Genomic DNA, 6000 nt, shown 5'->3' with positions numbered 1-6000 from the left:
GGGCCGATTAATTAGAAGAGTGTGTTCCCCTGATTTTGAAAATGGAGGAAGGAGCCATCAGCCACACAAGGCAGAGGGTCCCCTGGAGCTGGAGAGGACAACAGGACCCGTTCTTCCTGGAGCCTCAGAAGGAGCACAGCCTGGCAGACCCATTTCTAAGTCTGAGCTCCAGCAGACACGGGCGGGTGGTATGGGGACAGGGGATCAGGCGACAGACTGCTGTACTGTGGGGTGAGCAGTTGGCTTGTTTGGGAGGGCACGTCGAGAGGATAGGACTGGTCCGCCAGAAGCCGGAGTTTCTGGCTCACAGATTCCATTGGCCCCGTCTCTCCCCTGTTCCGATGTGGGTGATCCTGTGACATTCTGAGCAGAAACTGGCAGCTGATCCCCGATGCCCATTCCCAGTTGAATTCAAGTTGCTTTTTTTTTTCTCTCCTTTTTTTTGTTCATTTTTTCTTAAAGTTTAGTTCATTTACAATATTGTGGTAGTGTCTGCCGTACAGCAAAGGGACCCAGTCATACATTTATATACATTCTTTCCTCATACTATCTTCCATCCTGGTCTGTCCCAAAAGACTGGACAGAGTCCCCTGTGCTGGACAGCAGGACCTCATGGCTGATCCATTCTCAGTGTCGGGGTTTGCATCTACGGACCCCAAACTCCCCACCCATCCCATGCTCTCCTCCTTCCCCTTGGCAACCACAAGCCTGTTCTCCATGTCTGTGAGTCTGTTTCAGTGCTGAAGATAGGTTCATTTGTGCCATATTTTGGATTCCACGTAGAAGTGATATCCTGTGGGATTTGTTTTTTCTCTGTCTGACCTGTTCATTTAGTATGAGAATCTCTAGTTGCATCCATGTTGCTGCAAATGGCATTACGTTGTTCTTTTTTATGACCAAGTAGTATTCCATTGTGTATATGGACCACATCTTAATGCATTGATCTGTCTATGTACATTTAGGTTGTTGCCATTTCTTCGCCATTGTTTTTTGTTTTGTTTTGTTTTTTTTCCTTTTGAAGGTAGTGATAATGTCCCTGGCTTAATGTTCAAACCATATCTGCTAGACTCTCATTCAGCTGGGTGAGGCCATGTGACTAGGTTCATAGGATTTCAGTAGATGCTTTGTGGGGCATTTAGGAAGGCTGCCAAGAATGAGCTCATTCAGTTGGATGTAGGCCCTTTGGTTCCTCACTGCTCCTCCATTCCTGCTTCCAGGGATATAGACACGATGGCTGGAGGTCCAGCATCCACGTTGGGCCCCGAGGCAACCTTGAGAGTGAAAGTCACGTGTTGAGATGTTAGAGCAGAAAGATCAAAGCAGCCTAGATTCCTGAGCATCTTGGAGCCACCACAGTGATCCTGACCCTTGTTCTAAATGGTCTGGAGTTTTGGGGGTTATTGGTTTTATGTTTGCTCTCTCTGAGCCAGCCACTCATCTGCTGTTCATTCTCGTAAGGAAGATGCTTGGTGCATCTCACAGAAGCATCTGACTGTCACCAAGCCCTGACCACATTCTAAACATCTTCCATGGTGATTTCGGTTTTATACCCACTCTGCCTCTCTCGTTGAGATGAAGCTGCTGGCATGAGCCTATAATTATGTGAGGTGAGCACACATTTCTATAATTTAACCCAGGATGGAATTATGTCATTATCCATTTATTGGTGCCCTGTGGTCAAACCGGGAGCAGATGACTGTGAGGGGACCCTGGGAGGATCAGACATCTGTGTGCGAGCCCTTTTGGGGTGAAGTTCATAGGGCAATAAAAGGAGAGAGAGACCCCCTTCTTCTCCCCAGAGCACCACCCCCTCGGTGTAGGCTGAGCCCAGAGGGCATGAGAAAATGAGCCCGTTTCCAGCTTCCTGGAGAATGTGCCCTCCATGCCCGTCAGGGATCCTTGTAGAGCAGGTTCCTGTGCCGTGAAAAGCGCAAGGCACCCGCTCTGTCACCGCTCCAGATGTGTGCCTCCCAGCCTCTGCTTTATGTCATCTGTTCTTCACCTGTGATCAGAAAATGAGCCGTGAAAAAACTCAACAGCCCGTTTGGGAACCCGCGTAAGTTTCCCGTGACCACGGGCCGTCAGGCGGAGCTGGGCTTTTTGGCAAAGCCGCGCCTTTGTAAGGGTCTCGTGTTTTGCGTGCAAGCCTCCATCCAGAGGCTGGTTCCTGATCTGCACGGAATCCAAGGACAGTGACGCTTCCTCTGCGAAGGGCGACAACAGCCTTCCTCCACTCTGAAGCGGGGGCCGAATGACAAAGGTGGGAGCCCCGAGGAACATTTGCCAAGTTCTAGAAGTCAGGCTTTTTTTTTTTTTTTTGGTCTTTCCTGTATTTCTCCGTGGGGAACACTGACCCACAGAACTTTTTGTGCGATGATGGGGTGTGAGGCTGGGAAAAGCAGCCAGACGTGAACCCTGAATTGAGTGGTAAGCCCTAGCTCCCCGAGGAAGGAAGGGGTTTAGGCCGATACTGGTCTGAGGCTGCGGAAGACACGTTGCTCCTGGGTGGTCCAGGGGAGGAGATGTCACCACGGGGCTGACTGCAGCATGGACCACACGGGAGGCTGCCACACTTTCTCCGGGATGCTGTGGATGCTGAAGGCGCCAGGAGGAAAAGCGAGTTGCTGGCAGCTTTTGAGCAACGGGGTTGTGGGGTGAGTTTGAGGGAGTGAAGGGATGCTGTGAGCCTGGGGGGATGCATAGGACTCTGGTCACTTGGGGGCACAGGTGGGGACACGGCGAGTCCCCGTTTCCTGGCCCCTCCTGAAGCTAGGGCTCCCTGGAGGTTGGTTCTGAAGTCGGTGGTGAGGGACACGAGCCGGGCAGAGAAGGGAGGCCAGAGAGGTAGAGACCTTCGGAGGGAGACCTGCCCGCAGTCCCTCGTCCAACAAGCTGGAGTTCGAGCAAGCAGTTCATGAGGTGTTCTCCGCATCTCTGTCTCTGTCTGTCTGTCTCTCTCCCTCTGTCTCCGCCACTTCCCTCTCTCTGTCTCTCAGACACACACATGCACACATACCGCACAAGTCCAGGGACAAACGAAGAAGCAGACCTTCCACGCGCTGGCAAAGGAAGACGGCTCAGAATCTGTCCTGACCGCCCCGCTGCCTTTCCCGGCGGAGTCTGAAACTGTCAGTCCGCTGTCTTGTTCAGGCGTTTGAAAAGTGTGGTTGAGGTCGTTGTGTTCATTTCTGCCCTGCAGCAGGTATTTAGACCCATTCTTTTTCGTATCCGTTTCCGTGATGGTTTATCGCAGGAGACTGAAGAGAGTTCCCTGTGCTGTACAGCGGGTCTGTGGGGTTTGTCCATCCTGTGATATACTAGGTTGCACCTGCCAACCCCAAACTCCCCGTCCACCCCATGCCCTCCCCCTCCCCGTTGGCAACCACACATCTGGGCTCTGCCTCGGAGTCTGTTTCTATTCTGCAGATGGGTTCATCTGTGCCCGTATTTCAGATTCCACGTAGAATGGGTATCAGATGATGTATGTCTTTCTCAGTCTGGCTTACCTCACTCAGTATCATCATCTCTAGGTTCCATCCGGGTGGCTGCAGGTGGCATCATCTCATTCCTTTTTATGGCTGAGGAATGTTCCGTTGTCTCTGTGGACCACATCTTCTTGATCTAGTCCTCTGTCGATGGACATTTAGGTTGTGTCCATGGTTTTGGCTGTTGTGAATAGGGCTGCTGTGACCATGGGGATACCTGTATCTTTTTGAATTACAGTTTTCTCTGGATAGATGCCCATGCAGGGGATTGCTGGGTCCTGTGGCAGAGGAGTTGTTATCCTGAAGGCAGGAGAAAGGGACCAGGTCAACAAGCTTTGGCGTCTTGACCTTGGGCATCCTGACTCTTTGGTGAGTATGATCTCAGGGGAGAGGCACCATCAGACCTATGTTTGCTGCAGAAAAAGAAAGCTCGAACCAACCCTCCCAGTTGTATTTACAGGGAAGACACAGGCTGTTTTCCCTCCAGCCTTCTGGAATGGACATCACCTTTCTTAAATATCCCGAACAAGTTGGCAGAGAACAAAATCCGACCCCGTGAAGTACCGCTTAAGGAATAGAACACATCCACAGCCGGCATAGCCTGAGTTCTGGTTCAAGCAAAAAAAAAAAAAAAAAAAAAATTTTATTCACCCTCAAATGAACCCCACAGCTATTTTTTTTTTTTTTTTTTTACAGATCTGAGGTTTCTGGAAACTAAAGTCTGCATAATAACTCATATGGAGAACGTCAACATTTTTTATCATCCACAATCAGAATCACACAAGGCAAGCACAGATCAGCGGTAATTATCTAGATGTTTGAGACAAAGCTCTCTCCTTTCTTTTAAGACAACCCAACATCCACAAAAGCCAAGCGTGGATCATTAATTACACTCAGATTATCTCAGAATATCCCTAATTTCCTGCCTGACAGGCTCTGTTCCAGCTGAATTACTCATCAGATGCTGGGTTTGAGCTTTAGCCTTCCAAGATGGCTTTTTTTTTTTCCTTTTCACCAACTTACATATTGCATTTTTTGTTGTTGCTGTTGCTGTTGCTGTTCCCTTCAAGGTGTCAGATAAAATACTGCACCCTCTAGAATCTATTCAGAAGAAATGTCTAAGAATTAGTCGTAAATCTGACCGTGCATGAGCCGGTCCCAGGTTCTGCAAGAAAGAGAAAACAGCCCAGCTCCCCTTAGCCGATCACGCCAAAGAGATGCCAGCTCACGGTCCAAGGGTCTCATGGTCAGTTTCCAAGAGTCCAGCCCTGGGGGAACGTTCCCTGATGAATCGCGTATCTCCCGGGAAGCCCCCCGAGGTTGCGGTGATGCTTCAAGGGAGATCCTGCTTGGACAATGATGGGCTCGTGAGGTCTCCCTGCTCGCTTGCCTCCATCTGAAGGAGCAACCAAGATCAAGGCGCTCTTCCTGTCTCCCGGGAGTCCTTCCTACCTCTCTCCGGAGCCATTCATTCTTTGGGTCCAGAGCCCCTCTTCAGGGCAGCATTTGGATTTTGCGAAGGTGACGGTCACGCGGTGGGGGACCTGTTCCAGGCTCTCTGTACCCCAGGAGGACCCACACGACAGGACGTGCCACCCCCTACCCCACTTCTGAACATCTCAGAGCAGAACGTGATACGACAGACACCCTTCCTTTCATGATGCCAGCTTCTTCTTTTGATTTTAATAATATTTTTCATGGACGTAGAGTTGATTTACAAGGCTGGGTTAGTTTCAGCAGAGTGATTTAGTTACACACACACACTCACACACATATATTCTTTTTCTGATTTTTTTTCCCCATGGTAGGTTATTACAGGATATTGAATAGAGTTCCCTGTGCTGGACAGTAGGTCCTTGTGGTTTATTTTATACGTAGTAATTTATCTTTACAAACATTGCCTGTGGCTGTGTTTGCTGGACAACCTGTGGCTGTGTTTGCTCGATGACCTCCTATTTAGGGGTTGATGAGATGAGCTGTGTGGGACGGAAAGGGTGGTTGGATTCCCCTTGAGTTACTTCGATCCAGCCTTTTACGTGTGTCTTCAATTCAAGGGAAGTTTCCAGGTGTGAGCTGTGCTAATCTCTCTCCTCCTCTTCCATTTTTTCTCTTCTTTCATCCTTTCTTTCTGCCTTTCTGTCTTTCTTCCTTCCCTTTTAGGGCCTCACCCACAGCATATGGAAGTTCCCAGGCTAGAGGTCGAATCAGAGATGCAGCTGAAGACCTACGCCTCAGCCACAGCAACGCCGGATCCTTAACCCACGGAGCAAGGCCAGGGATCGAACCTGCCTCCTCATGGACACTAGTCGGGTTCATTGTACCACTGAGCCCCAATAGGAACTCCGCTTTCTCCCTCTTTCTGTCTGGGGCCGTAGGATTTTGGCTGAACTTTTATCATCCTCTAGATGCCTCCCAAAAGCTTTTGCTCAGTCATAGCTTTTGCTTCACTCGCTCACTCCGTTTCATCTCACATCTTGAATTGTTTGTCTCAGTTTAAAAAATCTGCCACCATGTG

The sequence above is a fragment of the Sus scrofa genome, chromosome Y (assembly GCF_054392235.1).
Source record: "Sus scrofa isolate SSC_HxYL_T2T_F1_AM1 chromosome Y, Sscrofa_HxYL_maternal_Yorkshire_Landrace_v2.0, whole genome shotgun sequence".
Taxonomy (NCBI): domain Eukaryota; kingdom Metazoa; phylum Chordata; class Mammalia; order Artiodactyla; family Suidae; genus Sus; species Sus scrofa.
This window is presented reverse-complemented; position numbering follows the sequence as displayed.